Raw genomic sequence first — 24,838 nt, 5'->3', positions numbered from 1 at the left:
TGAGATTACAAGAGACTGCACAAGCACCTGGGTAGCTTCCTGTGAGAGAACGGGCCGAATCCTTCGTATGTTACAAAGGAGAAATCTGCAAGACCGTGTTAGATTAGAGAAGAATGTCAAAGGCTGCTGAAAGGACTAGAAGAATCAAAACAGATGACTGTTTGGCAGCTTTACCAGCATGAAGTTTTTTCGTCACATGCTATGAGGGCCGTGTCTGTAGAATGTGCCGGTTTGTAGCCAGACCGATTGATCACTTTATGCAAGTGCATGTACAACCAATGTTTCAGGAACTTCTTACTTATTAGGTTTCATACCTCAAATGTTAATCAAAATGAAGATTTTGAGGAAAATACGTTTAATATGTAACTTTTCTCCAAAATATACCCACCACTTTACTGGATATTATTGTTACTGACTTGTTCACAAACAGTAAATGTCATTCTTTGCAGTACAAATCTTTGTAAACTTTGCAGAGAATTAATTTATTATGATTATTCTTTATGTCTTTGGTTTGGCCTTTTTTGGGGCAAATATTGTTCGAAACTGGATGTTTGACAAATCACATTACTTTTTGTTTCTATATGAAAAAAAAGTTGAAAGTCATATAAGAGTTCTTTTGAAGAAAGATGTACCCATCTACCAGTCCCCATCTATCAGCTACTTACTCGGCTGCTGCTAAAAATAGGGATTTCAAATATTTTTTGAACTATTGACTTATTTTCCCAATAACCAAAATGTCAGTGCAGCATTCTAGAAATGTCACAATTGTCACAATGTCACAATGATTATTCTTTATGTCTTTGGTTTGGCCTTTTTTGGGGCAAATATTGTTTGAAACTGGATGTTTGACAAATCACGTTATTTTTTGTTACACACAAAAGGGTCTCTATACGAAAAAAAAGTTGAAAGTCATATAAGGGTTCTTTTGAAGAAAGATGTACCCGTCTACCTGTACCCATCTATCAGCTACTTACTCGGCTGCTGCTACAAATAGGGATTTCAAATAGTTTTTGAACTATTGACTTATTTTCCCAATAACCAAAATGTCAGTGCAGCATTCTAGAAATGTCACAATGCATATGACATCACAACATCTTTGACGTCACTACAAGTATATAAAGGTGAGCGCAAGCATTTATATGTCATTTCACTTGACAGATTTCAGCAGTTATAAAGTTGGAAGACAATAGAGTGAATTAAACCTAATCGTAGGTCAACTTTCCAGAACAAGGTACGGTTGAATAAGTCAATTTTGTAATTACAGAAGGCTATTTTCCATCTAATTGTATGTGTATGTATCTGTCTGTCTGTCTAAATGTCCGCTTAGCTACTATAGCTAGAGCTTTTCTAATTTTATGATGAACGGTCTGTCTGCTGTAGTTTTATATAGTTATGGAATGCATTGACGTTCCACCTGTTTTCTCACACAAGGCTTTATGTCAAGCATAAGCGACTGCTTTTTATGCTATTTAGATTTTGCTGTTTTAAAGGTACAAGACAAGTAATATAAGTGATTAAACCAAATTTCATCACCATACCCGCCCTTTCATGTTAGATTGCTGTCTGTCCACCAAACTGTAAAAATGATTTATGCTTTTGACTTCATATCGCCTTTTCAGAACAAAGTATTCCAGGAGAGTCTTAAGAAAACTTGGACCAGGACAAATGGAGAAACAGAAGCGTCTTTTAGGCAGGAAGATGTAAGGCCTTTGCACTACAATGTTAAAAAATCTTAGAATAACAATATTAATTTTAAATGATTCTTATTTATACAGCATATTCCTTATAGAACCCAAAAGCTCAAGGTGCTTTACACTGCAATGAACGAACAGTATTCAGTAATAAAACATTGATCAAATAAAACAGTTAAAAGTCACAAAATATAAATGTAGAAAATGAAATTAATTGAAACAGAATTTAAATTAAACCGGCTAAACAACCTGAACAATTAGATCAAGCTAAACAAGCCACTCTTTAATCTGTATTAAACACCAATAGAGCTTGCACTCTAAATACTTTCTGGACTATTCCAAAGTATCGGAACGATGAAACATGAAACAGATGAAACATGTTTCATCAACCTTGTTATTTTAAAAGATTAGGAAGTAATGTTAAAGGAATCAGTCTTATTTTCCTTATAATGTGCTAAAGTAGAATAAAATAATTTTGATTGTATTGTGCAATTAACAAAATACAACATGGACCTGAGCTCTATCAGTGATTCATCCATTAAATAGAGATTAAGAAAAACAATCTATAAACTTAGACACAAGCTCTCTCAAAATGATTTGACCATGGATTTTAGTTCAGGCTGTTGATGTTTGAAGAATGACAAACGAACAACATTTCCTTATATATTTTTGTTGTTTCCATAGTAAAATTCCTTCACCTCCAAAAGTGACACGGGCTTCTTCAGTATTTAAAAAGGTGAGTTTAAAATGGCCAAATTTGTTATTCATCAGAAAATGGAATTGTTGCTAATAAGTGAGATGTCAGCACAGTTGTTATGTTATCCTGATATTTAATTTCTTTTTATTCAACCTCTTCTATGGTTCTCAAAACAAGAGCAAGTCAAAAAGCACAAGACAAAACGAGAATAAACCTGTGAGGAATGACAGCAAAATGCTCCTTGATAGAGCCAAAAAAATCATCCCAGACTTGGAGAAGCTCGATATTGCACCAATCTTGACCCATTTTGTGATGGATCTGACTCATGAGTATGCCATTTTTAAACCTTTTCTTCTTCTTCTTCTTCTTCTTCTTCTTCTTCTTCTTCTTCTTCTTCTTCTTCTTCTGCTTTTTCAATTTATCATTTTTATTTTTGGTATAATTTTGAATGTATGAGATTTTTAGCATAAATATTAATTATAGTTCTAAAGAATGCTTTTATTCACATTCTTTAAGGCAGTGGACATCTATCCAGAAAGCAATCCCTAGTCCAGTAAGTCATACTACATTGCTTACACTTCAACATATTTTAAATGGGATTCATATTAATTCTAAACCAAACAACCAAAACCATTTTGGAGCAATTTTCAATGTTCGCCTTTCTATGTTATCTCTCCTTTCTTTCACAGGAGACAAAGGTCATGATCTCTCATATGGGTTCATTCATTGCGGACATTGTCACTGAAGTAACTGTGATGGGTCTTCTTTCATCTCTGGAAGAAATGTTAGATGTTGATCTAAGATCAGTGTTGCTTTCAAATTCCAAGAAGGAAACTGCAGATTTGCTGAATGCTTTCCGTACCAGATATCGTGAGATAAATCATTCAGCTTCAGTCCACGTGAAGGAGGGGACAGCTCATATGGACTCTCTAAGCAGAGATGTTAAGACTGCAGTTATTGATACACATCGCAGTTGCCTAGATGACTATGAGAGAGACCAAATTGTGATGAAATTCCACTCTACTATGGAAGATACAAATTCAGAAGCAGTGAGTGAGGTTCTGATAGGAGATACTGAGAGTCTGACATCGTTATCCTCAGATGTCCATGACGATGGTACATCTAGACCTATAAGTACCATTCCTATAGCTGGCTCTCCGGTTTCGAATATGCTTCAGCGCTTTGATGATGAGATGGAGGAATTTTCTGAACTGTCACAAGACATCAATCCCCGCATAAAAGGAAGGACACATTTTTTGTCCCATCATTTAATAAATCCTGACCTTGAAGGGGTCTCATCTTGTGAGCTCTGTGGTATGGTCATGCCAATCTACCTAGAGCAGGATGACTTGAAATCATCACAGGCATCATCAGAGCTATGCACAGATAGTAGGAACACCTCCTCCGACGTCATGGCAAGCCAAGTTATGGAGTTGGTTGTCCCACCCTCTGTGAAGAAGGCTCAAGAGTCCCCCAGTGTACACAATGACTGGTCTTCCCTGTTCAGCATCGATATACATAGCTCTCCATCACTACAGTCTGAGATGTCTGCTAGGTCACCATGTACTGAGCCTGCTCTGGACAATCAGAGCAAAACCATGAAAGCCCAGAAGGGGAGATTGCATTTCCTATTCCCCTTCAGTAAGGTCTCAAAGAACTTAAAGGTAAAACATTTGACTTATTTCTTATTTAGATTTTGTTACATTGTTAATTTTTAAAGTAGTGCATATTTGAATTTCATTTCACACTGAATGTGTATATATCACTTTGCATAAATGACATAATTTGTTCTAAATTATATTCTGTTGCATTATTACTGGTTTGTATCTGTACTTTTAGTTATAAATGTACTTATGCTCTGATATTTCTCTACTAAATCATTGTTTTGTTTTTGTTAGAAACTCAAAAAGAAAAGCAAGGAGCACCCTAACACTGTAGCTGCTGCTGCAACTACAGGTAAGAACATATTGCTAGAAACACATATGACAATTTAGTTGTTAGACAGAATATCACAGTTATATCCATTTTTTAAAAATCAATAACTTTTTTGTCTTATGATAGGTAGTGAAGATGTTTCCCCCATCTCGTCACGTTTCACGAGGATGTTATCGTTCTTTAGAAGGCAATGCTCAAATCATCAATAAAGCCTGAAACATCAATTTGCTGAAAATGTGCAAAAATGGCTGGTTTTTGATTACATTTACATTTACATTTACAGTATTTAGCAGATGCTCTTATCCAGAGCGTCTTACAAAAGTGCTTTGTCCTTTACTCATAGAATATCTTAGTACAGTACAGTAGGTTAGAGTCCCACATACCAATGAACTAGAATACTGTAGAATACAGGGATCAATGCTGATACCTAGAAGTACAAAATACATAAGGTCTATCTTAAACAATGATAAGTGCAATAAACAATAAGTGCTAGAGTTTTTTAAACAACATAAACAATACCCTACAATAAGTACAAATTTAGTCAGTCAATATGGGAGCAGTTTCAGTTGTCCTTTAACTAGGCTGCAAATAGATGAGTCTTCAGTCTGCATTTGAAGACTGCAAGGGACTCTGCTGACCGGACAGCAAGTGGGAGTTCATTTCACCATCTTGGAGCCAGGACAGAAAATAGTCTCGATGCTTGTCGTCAATGAGAACTGAAGCAAGGAATTTCAAGCCGAGCCGTACTTGAGTTTCAAAGTGCTCGAGCAACGGATCGCGCTTTGACCATTGACTTCATGTATGAAGGGGATGATCCATTTTTGGCTTTTGTAGGCAAGCATCAAAGTTTTAAATCTGATGTGTGCAGCTACTGGGAGCCAGTGAAGGGAGTGCAGCAGTGGAGTAACGTGTAAACTTCGGAAGATTGAAGACCAGTCGTGCTGCTGCATTCTGGACAAGTTGTAGAGGGCTGATGGCTCTTAGAGGAAGACCAGCAAATAGCGAGTTGCAGTAGTCTAGCTTTGAGATCACAAAAGACTACACAAGCACCTGGGTAGCGTCCTGTGAGAGATAGGGCAGAATGTTTCATATGTTACAAAGGAGAAATCTGCAAGACCGTGTTAGATTAGAGAAGAATGTCAAAGGCTGCTGAAAGGACTAGAAGAATCAAAACAGATGACTCTTTGGCAGCTTTACCAGCATGAAGTTTTTCCGTCACTGCTATGAGGGCCGTTTCTGTAGAATGTGCCGGTTTGTAGCCAGACCGATTGATCACTTTATGCAAGTGCATGTACAACCAATGTTTCAGGAACTTCTTACTTATTAGGTTTCATACCTCAAATGTTAATCAAAATGAAGATTTTGAGGAAAATAAGTTTAATATGTAACTTTTCTCCAAAATATACCCACCACTTTACTGGATATTATTGATCCTGATTTGTTCACAAACAGTAAATGTCATGCTTTACAGTACAAATCTTTGTAAATTTTGCAGATAATTAATCTCTTATTAGTATTCTTTAAGTCTTTGGTTTGGTCTTATTTGGGGCATATTTTGTTTGAAATTGGATGTTTGACAAATCACATTATTTTTTTGTTACACATAAAAGGGTCTCTTTACATGAAGAAAAAAAATTGAAAGTCATAAAAAGGTACTTTTGAATAGAATGCAGAACTGGGTGAGGATGCTGGTGTCAAAGGTGTGTTTCTCTATATATCCAGACTCCTATGCAGGGCACACAATAAAATACGTGAAAGGTTGCCAGAGCATACATTGGGACATGCACCCACATGGGCAGCATATCTGCTGCGTGTGCCTGGGTGTGCCCATGCATGCACGATTGGGAATCATTCACGCTGTTACACTGGTTGGGGCAGGACGACGTGGAGTCGCTCTTGTCACTGGAGTTCTTCTTGCCGCTCTCCGAGCACAAGTCGCCCTGCAGTGCATCGAACAGCACGGGGTTCAGATGGACATACTCCCCCGATACCACCTCGATTACTGCAGGGAAACAGAAGAAGGGCACGTGGGGATCATATGTACTATGAGCTAGGACAATTTCTGCTGTTTTACAACAGTTTTGCATAGTTACAGATAAACTGTTCATACTATTACATTATTGCAGACTGAAGATAAAAAACTCCTACCTTCCTCATGAAGCCTTTTTAAATCATAAAAAGATAATAAACAAAATATGCTTCAATATATCAGCACAGTATAAAGTACAGACTATATAGTATAAAAATGTAATATTTCAAATGCACAGACAAAGACATGGTATATAATTTTGCCATATCAAACACAGACCATTGTAAATCCGTATTATTCCACTTTAATATCAGATATTAGTATGCGGTGTCCTTACACCTTTGTCTTGTCTGACAGTAATTGACTATGCCATCCAATAATGATAGCTGGAAGAATTTTATCTGTGCTTTACAAATTCCCAGACAATGCAGTTTCATTGCTGCACCTAACAGAGTGTTCCATGCAAAGAGAACAGGCTTGCTCAGATTTTTGGGTATTGACATTAAGACAGTTATATTGGGTGGAACAGCTACCCTTTGAAATGACAAAGAAGGATTTCTTTTAAACTCAAACGCTATCCTCTATCTGTCACGATACAGCCCCCTCGTCCCAGACGTGTGTGTGTGTGGGTGTGCATGTGTGTGTGTTTTTCTGCATTGCCATGCCCTCCCCATATATCAAACTTCTTCCTCTTTTCGTGTCGTTACGGTTTATGAATGTAAAGTCTTGTGTAGTCATTGGTTGCTTGTGTTTAACCTTACGTGAGCATATGTGCTAAGTTGTCTTCATTGTGTCTGTCAATAAACGTCATTGTCTTCTACACGGCTTGCCTTTGTATCCTGCCAATCGAAACACCAACCGCCAAAGGATGCCAGGAAAGAAGCGCAAAAAGAGGAACTGGAAGAAAAGGCATGACCACTCTTCCACAGCCCCTGCAGGGAAACCGTCCATCTTTATGGACACACTCCACAGTTTGTAGAGTTCTACAAATCCTCGACAGACTACTGGAACTGGTACGATTACGACCAATATCCAGGTCCTATTATCCATCTTGGGACTACCGAGAGGGTTAAGAGGAAGATGGCAGGAGGAAGGTTTATACCACATCAGCCTCCAGTCGGACTCGGGGGTCGATCGCTTGTAGGATCCAGCAATGAAGGTGGAGGAGGCCCTCCAGGAGGATCCTCCCACTGTTATGGACACCGGGTCAGCGCACTCCAGGAGCGACGAGCCTCCGGCATACAAGGCTTTGCCCAAGGCACGCCATTCTGGAGCCAGGAAGGTACCCCGCGTGACTGGCAGAGAGGCGTGATCATCTGAGGACAATCTCTCCCCTAAGACACACAGCCCCAGAGCTAGTGTGCCTCTGCATACGCCTCGTAGAGGCAAGAAGGAAGCCTCACCAGTGCCCGCCCCAGAGACAGGCAAAACCGCTGGTGTGCTTCCTGGCACGTCTGCCCCGAAACCAGAGAAGCCGCCGCCACCCACGTCTGCGAGGGACGACCCCCCCAGACTGGTCAGACGTCGACTCACCTAACGACTGGGAGACAAGCTGGTGTTCATGCCAGCTTCCCTGGACTACAACCATTTAGGTGTTCTTATTCATGTCCCTATCACTGTGCCCCTCTCTGTCACACTTAACGTACCGGTCATTTTGTGCCACTTTGTGTCTGTTCCTGTTTCTGTTACTGTGTCCATCCCTGTGTCTGTTGTCATCTTGGTCCCTGTCTTCCTCCCATCAGTCCTGCTTGCGGTGGCCCGTGTCGGTCGCTCGGTCCTCCAGCCGATTTGGCCTTGATCTGGGGGCCATAGCCTGACAGGTTGCCGTCGCGTGGTTGGGGAAGGGTTCTGTCACGTTTTGGCCCCCTACTCCCAGAAGTGCGTGTGTGTGTATTTGTGTGTGTGTGTGTGTGTGTGTGTGTGTGTGTGAGTGTATGTATATGTGTGTGTGTGTGTGTGTGTGTGTGTGTGTGTGTGTGTGTGTGTTTGTGTGCGGGTGTTCATCTGCATGGCCATGCCCTCCCCATGTATCACACCTGTTCCTCATTTTGTGTCATTACAGTTCATGAATATAAAGTGTTGTGTAGCCATTTTTGCTTGTTGGTGTTCTACACGACTCACCTTTCCATGCAAAGCCTCCCAGCGTTCCACTATCTAATGTACCATGTGTAGATATGTGTCCACTATCTAATGTACAACTGGGCTGAATTTTAAGGCTCTGAAGAAAAACATCTGGCATGAACACCAAACTACAATAAGCACAGTGTTATCAGTTAAAGCTGAATAGTGGCTTCACTTCTATAACCATATAGCTTAGTAAAGTGAAGAGAAGATCATGGGAAATGGAGTTTATTAGTATATTATTGCTGTTCTGATGACTACAGAACACTGGGCATCTGGGAGAAGTAAATAGATGCTGAGGCATCTGAGCATACACAGCCACGTCGTCCTCTCACACATGTATATAGTCTATATACATCTGACTCTATGTTACTGAAGGAGGGAGAACATGTGTGGTATTTCAGCACATGAGAGAAATCAGAAGATTGAAGCAGTACTAATAAGACTGAGTCCTGTAACAAAGAATTTTGAGAGGAGAAAAGGCAGGAGATGTGAAGTAGAGTGAGTCGACCACACAGTCTACCTCACAGCTATCAAACTATGGCAAGGAAAGGAAGAATTAAGGAAGTTACCCGTGGACTGCCGTAATCTCATGGTGGCCAGTGAGAGTGAGTGAAAGTGTGTGTGTGTGTGTGTGTGTGTGTGTGCGTGCGTGCGTGCGTGCGTGTGTGTTCTGTCCCAGTCCAAGTGGAGAAGGTGTTAGAGATGAGTGCATACAGGTGCAGTGCAAAATTCCGCTTCTTGAACCTAACTAATACAACTACTCTTTCTAGTTTTACACAGCTCCATTTAACTGTTGGTGTGTGTGCACATGTGTGCACATGTGTGTGCTTTTAATGAGAAAAGGCCATATATGAGTAACCCCTGAACATGCTTACACATATGTGTATTTGTGTATTTTGAATATGCTATGTCTGCTTTTTCCCTGGCAATTTTCTTCATTTCCTGCAACAAAATGCTGTTGGTTGTCTCAGAGAGGAGTGTATCGTAGTGCTGCTTATAGCTGTTCCATTCACAATTGCACTTAAAGCAAACCTAAAGGCAAAATGAGTCGTGAGTAACACCACAGCTGCTTAAGAGGTACCATAGAAACAATCCACCAGCCATGAGGATCAAGCCATACGTCTACATTTTCTCTTTCATGAGCATAATTTCTTTCTCTGTTTATAACAGTATAATTACAGGAGGTAAAAGCAGATACAGTACTCCATTTACATGTACACCAGGTTTGCAGGAGCAATGAAATTCCATTTCAAAGATGCTCTGGAGGATGTAGAAACTATGAAGATGAGAAAAGCGTTGGCAGCCGTTGAGAGGAGGCTGAATAGTTTCTGTGGTACATCAGGTTACTTCACTCAATTCACTCAGTTCAACTTCAGATGAAGAAAAATTGTGAGAAAAAGTTGATGTCCAGCTGCCCAAAAGCCCTGCATCCCGTCTTTAACTTGTGTGATCGCTTTAGAGGTGTCAGCAGTCCAAACAGAGTCTGATTCCAAAGGCGAATCCCTCGGAATGCTTCAATTATGGTATGTATCATGAGGAGGACATTGGGTATCCACAGGTTCCTCTTGGAAATATTTCCAACCACATCAGCAAGTTTCAGTATAAGTAACTTATGTTAGAGACTTATTGTTAATTTCATATTGATGTGTAAAATTTCTTTTCGTTTTCAGTACCTATGAAAGATTTTGTCTGTTTTCTTGCTTTTTTTTTACCAAGTTTATTTTTCTGTATGTGATGTTGTTATTAATTCCATTCTTTTCTAGGCTTATTTACATTTCCATTCACGATATTTAGCAGATGTTTTTATCCAGAGTGACTAACAAAAGTGCTTTATCATTTACTCAAGGAATGAATACATCCTAGCCAGTGCAGTAATTTAGAGTCCAAGATACCATTGAACTAGAATACTGTTGAAATACAGGGATCAGTGCTGATGCCTAGAAGTGCAAAATACTCTATAACAGATATCGATACGTTCAGAAAACAATACTCTATAATAAGTACCAGAGGTTCAGTTACTCAACATAGGTGTAGGATCAGTGCTCATTTAAATATTCCACAAATAGATGGGTCTTCAGTCTGCGTTTGAAGACCACAAGGGACTCTGCTGTCCAGACAGTAAGCAGACATTTGTTCCACCATCTAGGATCCAAGATAGAGAATACCCTCGATACTTGTCTTCCATGAGACTTGAAGCATGGTGTTTGAAGCCAAGCCATACTTGAGGTTCGACGTACTCAAGGTACAGATCGGGCTTTTACCATTGACATCAAATATTGAGGGACATTTTTGGCTTTGTAGGCAAACATTCAGGTTTTAATCTGATGTGTGCAGCTATTGGAAGCCAATAAAGGGAGACCAGTCGAGACCAGTCTTGCTGATGTGTTTTGGACAAATTGTAGAGGTCTGATGTCTCGGAGGAAGACCAGCAAGTAGCGAGTTGCAGTAGTCTAGCCTTGAGATTACAAGAGACTGCACAAGCACCTGGGTAGCTTCCTGTGAGAGAACGGGCCGAATCCTTCGTATGTTACAAAGGAGAAATCTGCAAGACCGTGTTAGATTAGAGAAGAATGTCAAAGGCTGCTGAAAGGACTAGAAGAATCAAAACAGATGACTGTTTGGCAGCTTTACCAGCATGAAGTTTTTTCGTCACATGCTATGAGGGCCGTGTCTGTAGAATGTGCCGGTTTGTAGCCAGACCGATTGATCACTTTATGCAAGTGCATGTACAACCAATGTTTCAGGAACTTCTTACTTATTAGGTTTCATACCTCAAATGTTAATCAAAATGAAGATTTTGAGGAAAATACGTTTAATATGTAACTTTTCTCCAAAATATACCCACCACTTTACTGGATATTATTGTTACTGACTTGTTCACAAACAGTAAATGTCATTCTTTGCAGTACAAATCTTTGTAAACTTTGCAGAGAATTAATTTATTATGATTATTCTTTATGTCTTTGGTTTGGCCTTTTTTGGGGCAAATATTGTTCGAAACTGGATGTTTGACAAATCACATTACTTTTTGTTTCTATATGAAAAAAAAGTTGAAAGTCATATAAGAGTTCTTTTGAAGAAAGATGTACCCATCTACCAGTCCCCATCTATCAGCTACTTACTCGGCTGCTGCTAAAAATAGGCATTTCAAATATTTTTTGAACTATTGACTTATTTTCCCAATAACCAAAATGTCAGTGCAGCATTCTAGAAATGTCACAATTGTCACAATGTCACAATGATTATTCTTTATGTCTTTGGTTTGGCCTTTTTTGGGGCAAATATTGTTTGAAACTGGATGTTTGACAAATCACGTTATTTTTTGTTACACACAAAAGGGTCTCTATACGAAAAAAAAGTTGAAAGTCATATAAGGGTTCTTTTGAAGAAAGATGTACCCGTCTACCTGTACCCATCTATCAGCTACTTACTCTGCTGCTACAAATAGGGATTTCAAATATTTTTTGAACTATTGACTTATTTTCCCAATAACCAAAATGTCAGTGCAGCATTCTAGAAATGTCACAATGCATATGACATCACAACATCTTTGACGTCACTACAAGTATATAAAGGTGAGCGCAAGCATTTATATGTCATTTCACTTGACAGATTTCAGCAGTTATATAGTTGGAAGACAATAGAGTGAATTAAACCTAATCGTAGGTGAACTTTCCAGAACAAGGTACGGTTGAATAAGTCAATTTTGTAATTACAGAAGGCTATTTTCCATCTAATTGTATGTGTATGTATCTGTCTGTCTGTCTAAATGTCCGCTTAGCTACTATAGCTAGAGCTTTTCTAATTTTATGATGAACGGTCTGTCTGCTGTAGTTTTATATAGTTATGGAATGCATTGACGTTCCACCTGTTTTCTCACACAAGGCTTTATGTCAAGCATAAGCGACTGCTTTTTATGCTATTTAGATTTTGCTGTTTTAAAGGTACAAGACAAGTAATATAAGTGATTAAACCAAATTTCATCACCATACCCGCCCTTTCATGTTAGATTGCTGTCTGTCCACCAAACTGTAAAAATGATTTATGCTTTTGACTTCATATCGCCTTTTCAGAACAAAGTATTCCAGGAGAGTCTTAAGAAAACTTGGACCAGGACAAATGGAGAAACAGAAGCGTCTTTTAGGCAGGAAGATGTAAGGCCTTTGCACTACAATGTTAAAAAATCTTAGAATAACAATATTAATTTTAAATGATTCTTATTTATACAGCATATTCCTTATAGAACCCAAAAGCTCAAGGTGCTTTACACTGCAATGAACGAACAGTATTCAGTAATAAAACATTGATCAAATAAAACAGTTAAAAGTCACAAAATATAAATGTAGAAAATGAAATTAATTGAAACAGAATTTAAATTAAACCGGCTAAACAACCTGAACAATTAGATCAAGCTAAACAAGCCACTCTTTAATCTGTATTAAACACCAATAGAGCTTGCACTCTAAATACTTTCTGGACTATTCCAAAGTATCGGAACGATGAAACATGAAACAGATGAAACATGTTTCATCAACCTTGTTATTTTAAAAGATTAGGAAGTAATGTTAAAGGAATCAGTCTTATTTTCCTTATAATGTGCTAAAGTAGAATAAAATAATTTTGATTGTATTGTGCAATTAACAAAATACAACATGGACCTGAGCTCTATCAGTGATTCATCCATTAAATAGAGATTAAGAAAAACAATCTATAAACTTAGACACAAGCTCTCTCAAAATGATTTGACCATGGATTTTAGTTCAGGCTGTTGATGTTTGAAGAATGACAAACGAACAACATTTCCTTATATATTTTTGTTGTTTCCATAGTAAAATTCCTTCACCTCCAAAAGTGACACGGGCTTCTTCAGTATTTAAAAAGGTGAGTTTAAAATGGCCAAATTTGTTATTCATCAGAAAATGGAATTGTTGCTAATAAGTGAGATGTCAGCACAGTTGTTATGTTATCCTGATATTTAATTTCTTTTTATTCAACCTCTTCTATGGTTCTCAAAACAAGAGCAAGTCAAAAAGCACAAGACAAAACGAGAATAAACCTGTGAGGAATGACAGCAAAATGCTCCTTGATAGAGCCAAAAAAATCATCCCAGACTTGGAGAAGCTCGATATTGCACCAATCTTGACCCATTTTGTGATGGATCTGACTCATGAGTATGCCATTTTTAAACCTTTTCTTCTTCTTCTTCTTCTTCTTCTTCTTCTTCTTCTTCTTCTTCTTCTTCTGCTTTTTCAATTTATCATTTTTATTTTTGGTATAATTTTGAATGTATGAGATTTTTAGCATAAATATTAATTATAGTTCTAAAGAATGCTTTTATTCACATTCTTTAAGGCAGTGGACATCTATCCGGAAAGCAATCCCTAGTCCAGTAAGTCATACTACATTGCTTACACTTCAACATATTTTAAATGGGATTCATATTAATTCTAAACCAAACAACCAAAACCATTTTGGAGCAATTTTCAATGTTCGCCTTTCTATGTTATCTCTCCTTTCTTTCACAGGAGACAAAGGTCATGATCTCTCATATGGGTTCATTCATTGCGGACATTGTCACTGAAGTAACTGTGATGGGTCTTCTTTCATCTCTGGAAGAAATGTTAGATGTTGATCTAAGATCAGTGTTGCTTTCAAATTCCAAGAAGGAAACTGCAGATTTGCTGAATGCTTTCCGTACCAGATATCGTGAGATAAATCATTCAGCTTCAGTACACGTGAAAGAGGGGACAGCTCATATGGACTCTCTAAGCAGAGATGTTAAGACTGCAGTTATTGATACACATCGCAGTTGCCTAGATGACTATGAGAGAGACCAAATTGTGATGAAATTCCACTCTACTATGGAAGATACAAATTCAGAAGCAGTGAGTGAGGTTCTGATAGGAGATACTGAGAGTCTGACATCGTTATCCTCAGATGTCCATGACGATGGTACATCTAGACCTATAAGTACCATTCCTATAGCTGGCTCTCCGGTTTCGAATATGCTTCAGCGCTTTGATGATGAGATGGAGGAATTTTCTGAACTGTCACAAGACATCAATCCCCGCATAAAAGGAAGGACACATTTTTTGTCCCATCATTTAATAAATCCTGACCTTGAAGGGGTCTCATCTTGTGAGCTCTGTGGTATGGTCATGCCAATCTACCTAGAGCAGGATGACTTGAAATCATCACAGGCATCATCAGAGCTATGCACAGATAGTAGGAACACCTCCTCCGACGTCATGGCAAGCCAAGTTATGGAGTTGGTTGTCCCACCCTCTGTGAAGAAGGCTCAAGAGTCCCCCAGTGTACACAATGACTGGTCTTCCCTGTTCAGCATCGATATACATAGCTCTCCATCACTACAGTCTGAGATGTCTGCTAGGTCACCATGTACTGAGCCTGCTCTGGACAATCAGAGCAAAACCATGAAAGCCCAGAAGGGGAGATTGCATTTCCTATTCCCCTTCAGTAAGGTCTCAAAGAACTTAAAGGTAAAACATTTGACTTATTTCTTATTTAGATTTTGTTACATTGTTAATTTTTAAAGTAGTGCATATTTGAATTTCATTTCACACTGAATGTGTATATATCACTTTGCATAAATGACATAATTTGTTCTAAATTATATTCTGTTGCATTATTACTGGTTTGTATCTGTACTTTTAGTTATAAATGTACTTATGCTCTGATATTTTTCTACTAAATCATTGTTTTGTTGTTGTTAGAAACTCAAAAAGAAAAGCAAGGAGCACCCTAACACTGTAGCTGCTGCTGCAACTACAGGTAAGAACATATTGCTAGAAACACATATGACAATTTAGTTGTTAGACAGAATATCACAGTTATATCCATTTTTTAAAAATCAATAACTTTTTTGTCTTATGATAGGTAGTGAAGATGTTTCCCCCATCTCGTCACGTTTCACGAGGATGTTATCGTTCTTTACAAGGCAACGCTCAAATCATCAATAAAGCCTGAAACATCAATTTGCTGAAAATGTGCAAAAATGGCTGGTTTTTGATTACATTTACATTTACATTTACAGTATTTAGCAGATGCTCTTATCCAGAGCGTCTTACAAAAGTGAATTGTCCTTTACTCATAGAATATCTTAGTACAGTACAGTAGGTTAGAGTCCCACATACCAATGAACTAGAATACTGTAGAATACAGGGATCAATGCTGATACCTAGAAGTACAAAATACATAAGGTCTATCTTAAACAATGATAAGTGCAATAAACAATAAGTGCTAGAGTTTTTTAAACAACATAAACAATACCCTACAATAAGTACAAATTTAGTCAGTCAATATGGGAGCAGTGTCAGTTGTCCTTTAACTAGTCTGCAAATAGATGAGTCTTCAGTCTGCATTTGAAGACTGCAAGGGACTCTGCTGACCGGACAGCAAGTGGGAGTTCATTTCACCATCTTGGAGCCAGGACAGAAAATAGTCTCGATGCTTGTCGTCAATGAGAACTGAAGCAAGGAATTTCAAGCCGAGCCGTCCTTGAGGTTCAAAGTGCTCGAGCAGCGGATCGCGCTTTGACCATTGACTTCATGTATGAAGGGGATGATCCATTTTTGGCTTTTGTAGGCAAGCATCAAAGTTTTAAATCTGATGCGTGCAGCTACTGGGAGCCAGTGAAGGGAGTGCAGCAGTGGAGTAACGTGTAAACTTCGGAAGATTGAAGACCAGTCGTGCTGCTGCATTCTGGACAAGTTGTAGAGGGCTGATGGCTCTTAGAGGAAGACCAGCAAATAGCGAGTTGCAGTAGTCTAGCTTTGAGATCACAAAAGACTACACAAGCACCTGGGTAGCGTCCTGTGAGAGATAGGGCAGAATGTTTCATATGTTACAAAGGAGAAATCTGCAAGACCGTGTTAGATTAGAGAAGAATGTCAAAGGCTGCTGAAAGGACTAGAAGAATCAAAACAGATGACTGTTTGGCAGCTTTACCAGCATGAAGTTTTTCCGTCACTGCTATGAGGGCCGTTTCTGTAGAATGTGCCGGTTTGTAGCCAGACCGATTGATCACTTTATGCAAGTGCATGTACAACCAATGTTTCAGGAACTTCTTACTTATTAGGTTTCATACCTCAAATGTTAATCAAAATGAAGATTTTGAGGAAAATAAGTTTAATATGTAACTTTTCTCCAAAATATACCCACCACTTTACTGGATATTATTGATCCTGATTTGTTCACAAACAGTAAATGTCATGCTTTACAGTACAAATCTTTGTAAATTTTGCAGATAATTAATCTCTTATTAGTATTCTTTAAGTCTTTGGTTTGGTCTTATTTGGGGCATATTTTGTTTGAAATTGGATGTTTGACAAATCACATTATTTTTTTGTTACACATAAAAGGGTCTCTTTACATGAAGAAAAAAAATTGAAAGTCATAAAAAGGTACTTTTGAATAGAATGCAGAACTGGGTGAGGATGCTGGTGTCAAAGGTGTGTTTCTCTATATATCCAGACTCCTATGCAGGGCACACAATAAAATACGTGAAAGGTTGCCAGAGCATACATTGGGACATGCACCCACATGGGCAGCATATCTGCTGCGTGTGCCTGGGTGTGCCCATGCATGCACGATTGGGAATCATTCACGCTGTTACACTGGTTGGGGCAGGACGACGTGGAGTCGCTCTTGTCACTGGAGTTCTTCTTGCCGCTCTCCGAGCACAAGTCGCCCTGCAGTGCATCGAACAGCACGGGGTTCAGATGGACATACTCCCCCGATACCACCTCGATTACTGCAGGGAAACAGAAGAAGGGCACGTGGGGATCATATGTACTATGAGCTAGGACAATTTCTGCTGTTTTACAACAGTTTTGCATAGTTACAGATAAACTGTTCATACTATTACATTATTGCAGACTGAAGATAAAAAACTCCTACCTTCCTCATGAAGCCTTTTTAAATCATAAAAAGATAATAAACAAAATATGCTTCAATATATCAGCACAGTATAAAGTACAGACTATATAGTATAAAAATGTAATATTTCAAATGCACAGACAAAGACATGGTATATAATTTTGCCATATCAAACACAGACCATTGTAAATCCGTATTATTCCACTTTAATATCAGATATTAGTATGCGGTGTCCTTACACCTTTGTCTTGTCTGACAGTAATTGACTATGCCATCCAATAATGATAGCTGGAAGAATTTTATCTGTGCTTTACAAATTCCCAGACAATGCAGTTTCATTGCTGCACCTAACAGAGTGTTCCATGCAAAGAGAACAGGCTTGCTCAGATTTTTGGGTATTGACATTAAGACAGTTATATTGGGTGGAACAGCTACCCTTTGAAATGACAAAGAAGGATTTCTTTTAAACTCAAACGCTATCCTCTATCTGTCACGATACAGCCCCCTCGTCCCAGACGTGTGTGTGTGTGGGTGTGCATGTGTGTGTGTTTTTCTGCATTGCCATGCCCTCCCCATATATCAAACTTCTTCCTCTTTTCGTGTCGTTACGGTTTATGAATGTAAAGTCTTGTGTAGTCATTGGTTGCTTGTGTTTAACCTTACGTGAGCATATGTGCTAAGTTGTCTTCATTGTGTCTGTCAATAAACGTCATTGTCTTCTACACGGCTTGCCTTTGTATCCTGCCAATCGAAACACCAACCGCCAAAGGATGCCAGGAAAGAAGCGCAAAAAGAGGAACTGGAAGAAAAGGCATGACCACTCTTCCACAGCCCCTGCAGGGAAACCGTCCATCTTTATGGACACACTCCACAGTTTGTAGAGTTCTACAAACCCTCGACAGACTACTGGAACTGGTACGATTACGACCAATATCCAGGTCCTATTATCCATCTTGGGACTACCGAGAGGGTTAAGAGGAAGATGGCAGGAGGAAGGTTTATACCACATCAGCCTCCAGTCGGACTCGGGGGTCGATCGCTTGTAGGATCCAGCAATGAAGGTGGAGGAGGCCCTCCAGGAGGATCCTCCCACTGTTATGGACACCGGGTCAGCGCACTCCAGGAGCGACGAGCCTCCGGCATACAAGGCTTTGCCCAAGGCACGCCATTCTGGAGCCAGGAAGGTACCCCGCGTGACTGGCAGAGAGGCGTGATCATCTGAGGACAATCTCTCCCCTAAGACACACAGCCCCAGAGCTAGTGTGCCTCTGCATACGCCTCGTAGAGGCAAGAAGGAAGCCTCACCAGTGCCCGCCCCAGAGACAGGCAAAACCGCTGGTGTGCTTCCTGGCACGTCTGCCCCGAAACCAGAGAAGCCGCCGCCACCCACGTCTGCGAGGGACGACCCCCCCAGACTGGTCAGACGTCGACTCACCTAACGACTGGGAGACAAGCTGGTGTTCATGCCAGCTTCCCTGGACTACAACCATTTAGGTGTTCTTATTCATGTCCCTATCACTGTGCCCCTCTCTGTCACACTTAACGTACCGGTCATTTTGTGCCACTTTGTGTCTGTTCCTGTTTCTGTTACTGTGTCCATCCCTGTGTCTGTTGTCATCTTGGTCCCTGTCTTCCTCCCATCAGTCCTGCTTGCGGTGGCCCGTGTCGGTCGCTCGGTCCTCCAGCCGATTTGGCCTTGATCTGGGGGCCATAGCCTGACAGGTTGCCGTCGCGTGGTTGGGGAAGGGTTCTGTCACGTTTTGGCCCCCTACTCCCAGAAGTGCGTGTGTGTGTATTTGTGTGTGTGTGTGTGTGTGTGTGTGAGTGTATGTATATGTGTGTGTGTGTGTGTGTGTGTGTGTGTGTGTGTGTGTGTGTGTGTTTGTGTGCGGGTGTTCATCTGCATGGCCATGCCCTCCCCATGTATCACACCTGTTCCTCATTTTGTGTCATTACAGTTCATGAATATAAAGTGTTGTGTAGCCATTTTTGCTTGTTGGTGTTCTACACGACTCACCTTTCCATGCAAAGCCTCCCAGCGTTCCACTATCTAATGTACCATGTGTAGATATGTGTCCACTATCTAATGTACAACTGGGCTGAATTTTAAGGCTCTGAAGAAAAACATCTGGCATGAACACCAAACTACAATAAGCACAGTGTTATCAGTTAAAGCTGAATAGTGGCTTCACTTCTATAACCATATAGCTTAGTAAAGTGAAGAGAAGATCATGGGAAATGGAGTTTATTAGTATATTATTGCTGTTCTGATGACTACAGAACACTGGGCATCTGGGAGAAGTAAATAGATGCTGAGGCATCTGAGCATACACAGCCAACGTCGTCCTCTCACACATGTGTATAGTCTATATACATCTGACTCTATGTTACTGAAGGAGGGAGAACATGTGTGGTATTTCAGCACATGAGAGAAATCAGAAGATTGAAGCAGTACTAATAAGACTGAGTCCTGTAACAAAGAATTTTGAGAGGAGAAAAGGCAGGAGATGTGAAGTAGAGTGAGTCGACCACACAGTCTACCTCACAGCTATCAAACTATGGCAAGGAAAGGAAGAATTAAGGAAGTTACCCGTGGACTGCCGTAATCTCATGGTGGCCAGTGAGAGTGAGTGAAAGTGTGTGTGTGTGTGTGTGTGTGTGTGTGTGTGTGTGTGTGTGTGTGTGTGTGCGTGCGTGCGTGCGTGCGTGCGTGCGTGCGTGTTCTGTTCCAGTCCAAGTGGAGAAGGTGTTAGAGATGAGTGCATACAGGTGCAGTGCAAAATTCCGCTTCTTGAACCTAACTAATACAACTACTCTTTCTAGTTTTACACAGCTCCATTTAACTGTTGGTGTGTGTGCACATGTGTGCACATGTGTGTGCTTTTAATGTGAAAAGGCCATATATGAGTAACCCCTGATTTTGCTTACACATACATTCACACAACACAGACATGTGTAGATAGTGCCTCATAATAAGGTTAATAAAAAGGTTTTGCTCCCCAAACCAGTTACGTTTATATTAAGGATTTCTATATAATTAAGGCACCAAATTAAAGGTGGACTTATATACAATTACATTCAGTAACATATGATCATAAAATATAGATAAATAATACAATAATGTAGCTTAGCACCGATCAAAAACCTTTTCTTAAATCGTGTATTATGCTACATTAGCACAGATGTGTGTCCCAACGTGTCTGGGACAGCAAGAGAGAGGGAGAATCATAGATAGATAGATAGATAGATAGAGAGAGAGAGAGAGAGAGAGAGAGAGAGAGAGACAGACAACTACTTGCAAGCTATGAAAAGAAATGTCAACTATGTCCTATTTCTCTTTCTTTACTGCAACACTGTCATGGGACCCAATGTTAATGCCTTTCTTTTGTTCCACTTTCCCACTATTCACTTTACTATGTTATGAGATGCTATGAAAAGAAAAATAAAACATGCCACAACTACTGTACGCATAATGAAGCACAAATAGAACATGAAAGTCCAAGCTATTGCGATCTTTGGCGTCCAAAAGCTCGTCTGCGGCTGCCTCTTGCCGTAGTTGTGACAAGTCACGACAAGAGGACTCTGTTAAAGCAAACACACTGTGCACACTGTTTGCACAGACAGCAGTGCGAGCCACTGCTAACCAGACTGGATCTGCTTCTCCAGAAAGTTGGTTATTTCAGTGATCAGTAACATATCATTTTCTAATTTAAGGCATATGTTTTGAACAGTTTGCATACTTTTAGGGCACGCACACTGGCTTTGAAAATTACGTGAACTGGCTTTGATGTGGTATGAATGAACAAACAGAAATAAAATGGATCATTAAGAATGCATTGGTCAAGGAATGTGCAGTCATTCACATCCATAAAGTGATTCATCCTGCTCGTACCCTTTCTCAAAATGTCTTTTTAATCGTGACATTCTGATGGTATCACCGACTCTAAACTTCAATCTTAGTTTTTCCACCTTTTTCAGTTGAAACAACCCATACAAGGTTTTAAACACCGGGAAGGAATTTCCTTCGTTCACTTCAACGGGTTTCATTTGAATGCTTCTGTGATAGCTGTTGTTATAAGCATAAACCAAGTCTTGTACCACATCGATGTATTTTCTCGTATTGACAGCTGTGAAGTATCTCCACATCCTGTTGAACCGTTCACACACTGATGCTTTTTGTCCCGTCCCAGTAGCAAATTGATTGACGTTGTTTTTTTCATTAATGTTTTGAAACTTTCATAAAAAAAATTATTTCCCTTCATCAGTCTGAAGTGTTTTAGGAACTCTGCCTTCTTTTAGAATTGAAACAAAGGCTTTGGTAACCTGTCTTGTTTTTCATCATGAGTACCCAAGCATACTTGGAAAGTATATCTATACACGTTAGCATAAATTTCATGTTCCCGTTATGTTGGTCATGTCCACCAAATCGGCATGCCATTGTTCATCTGTTTTTACAATGACTCTGTTTCTTTTAAATTTCACAGAGATTGGTTTATGTAGCATGTATGCATCCTGAGCTGCTAACCAGTTTTTGATTTCCTTATCATCAACCCGTTTACCGATTTCATCCACCACGGACCTTTGCAGACTCTTGACCCCTCCATAGGATCCTGGGTTTGAAGGAGTGTAGTAAATGTTTTTCAGCAGACGTTCAGTCATGGCGAAATGATTGAAAAACAATGAAGAGAGTGCTAGATTGGATTATGGTTTTATTAGCATCTTTTCAGCAAAAGAGGTTATGTTTACATTACATTAAATTAAAAATGAAAGTATGCAATCAAAGGTTTTATATACATCAACCTTTTCATCGTTACTCAGTTTCAAAACACATACATCTATTACATATTGAATATATATAATATATGCCCGTGATATGTGAAATAACATGACACACACACACACACACACACACACACACACACACACACACACACACACACACACACACACACACACACACATATATATATATATATATATATATATATATATATATATATATATATATATATATATATATATATATATATATATATATATATGTAAAGGATAACATGTATTATTGGCTTCCGATACTAGAGAACTCCACTGACTAAACTCACATATTACACACATCAGCTTTTCCAAATTATATACGGATTTGATATTATCGGTTTACGGTTCTGACTCTATTTTCAAGGGTTTTACAGAACAGCGTGATCAACTTCATCCTCAGCACTCTTTTTTTTTTCTCGGTTGAAGGACCAGTGCTGGTGTCCATGCAGATTCCCATTTGGCTCAAGTACCAGGGTTCAGGTTTGTGTGCAGCTTCCAGTAGTACTCGACATCGTCGTGTACCTGCTCCCCGCACGCTATCGTTTTCATTGTTCAGGTTTTCATGCAGCTTCCAGTAGTCCATGACGTCGTCATGTACCTGCTCCATGCACATACTATCATTTTTTTCATTCAGGTTTACGTGCAGCTTCCAATAGTCCACAACGTCGTCTTGTACCTGCTCCCCGCACACGCTATTGTTTTTTACTATGAACTCTTTGAGAGTGGATTTGATATTCTGTTCTTCCTGCAGGTTGTTTACCACTACCTCAGCGATTGCCTGAATCTTGCTAGAGGATGGAGGTATCTGAATGCCGCACAGCTTCAAAGCTCTGGCTAGAGTATGTATGAACCACGGCTTGAACAGTTTATTGTATCAGCTTAGGTGCGTTGAGGCTGAAATAGGATTTATTTGGATCGTACAGGCATGTGTGCTGACGCTGACTAGGATCAATAGCACACTTTGGGCCCTTAACACTTTTCAGTGCATTCCACATCTGAGAGTGGTGTTGGGGAGGGGTGGATTGTAATTTACAGCTTTTCTTTTTTCCAACTACACTTCTTCCTTAAAGCCGTGTTTTACGGTACTTCACTACTTTAGTTCACAGTCGTAATTGTACTGAGTAGTGTCCTCGTTGCCTGTAGATTGGCAATTAGTGGAAGAGGCTGGGTGGACTACATTATGCTAGTAAAAATAATTTCAAAGGACTCGAAAATCATAACCAGCTTTCTGGTTTTCCTTAGTCACTTAATGGTTTCTACTGCACATGTATGAATAATATCAGATTACTCTCCATGGTCAAGGCTGTCACCTAAATGAGAAACCACAGCCAGGAGTCTGTGGGTGCCGGTGGGTGCACATTCAATAGATTTGTGTATTCCAATTTTGTTACGCACTGTGTTGGAGGTAGCTGCTGCTGTGTGACAATTTGCAGTTGTTTGAATCAACAGTACTGATTTTGATAACTCAAAACTCATAATGATCAAGATATTCTGGTTTAACAAATTATACACACTAAATTTTATAGAGTAATATTCAAATAATAATTTATTTGAACATCAAATTGAAGTAGTAATTAAATAAGTCTCCCTATCATTTATTGTTTGCTAAAGGTGAAATAATTAAGATTTCCTTAATTATTAATTCATAAATATTTAAGACCGCACAGGTGCCGACCCCAGTGCTTCATTATGCGTTGTCTTTTTTCGCCAATTTAGTCGTTTTCTTAAAACGTTACCTTTTTCCTCAAATCGCATCTCGCACCTATGTCAGAAATGTTACTTTAACATTAGCCAAGTTTGGAAGACAATTAAACTTGTCATGCTCAGGGAGCTTCTACTAGTATAATGACAATACGTTTTGACAATAAAACAAACTAACCAAAAGAAACAAAAACCATGTATAGCTTGTCTGCGTTTGTCAGGGACTTTGCTAAATAAGTCTGAATGTAGTGTGTTTGAATCTATTAAAGTGGCTGAGCTGAAACACGGTGCTTCCTCAATTGATGCTGAACCAGAGGGATGATATAAGGCAGGTGGACACACCTGGACAGCTCATGGGTTTCCTTCATATTCATTACTTATTTCAATTGTTACATATTCCATGCATTACTTATTTAAATCATTACTTATTCCTTAGTTCTTTATAAAACTTTGTTGCTGGAAAGCTACTGACAATGCATTGCATGTTTGTTATTTTGTAACATTAAAGTTGCATATTAAAAAGAACTGTACACTTGACTCAAATCACTGATTATTGACATTCGACCACTGAAACGTTTAAAAGCACATAGTGGTATTTCAAAATATATGTGAAAACTGCAGGGGTTTCAATTTTTATTCAGCAATGAATATTGAATAAATAATAGGTTAAAGCTCTGCGGCAGACCCACGAGGGTAGAGGGTGGCAGACTCCTAACAGACTGAAAGCAGTGAAACAGCACTTAGTCACGGGATGACATGTCTGAGCCAGAACATGCCGATGAAGGACTGCGGAACAAATTTGATTTTATATATATATATATATATATATATATATATATATATATATATATATATATATATATATATATATATATATATATAAAAACTCTAGTATATGCTGACTAAGAAATGTCAAGAATTATTAATCACTGCTACAGATGAGCGAGG

The sequence above is a fragment of the Electrophorus electricus genome, chromosome 9 (genome assembly GCF_041902795.1).
Source record: "Electrophorus electricus isolate QZ-2024a chromosome 9, ASM4190279v1, whole genome shotgun sequence".
NCBI lineage: Eukaryota > Metazoa > Chordata > Actinopteri > Gymnotiformes > Gymnotidae > Electrophorus > Electrophorus electricus.
This window is presented reverse-complemented; position numbering follows the sequence as displayed.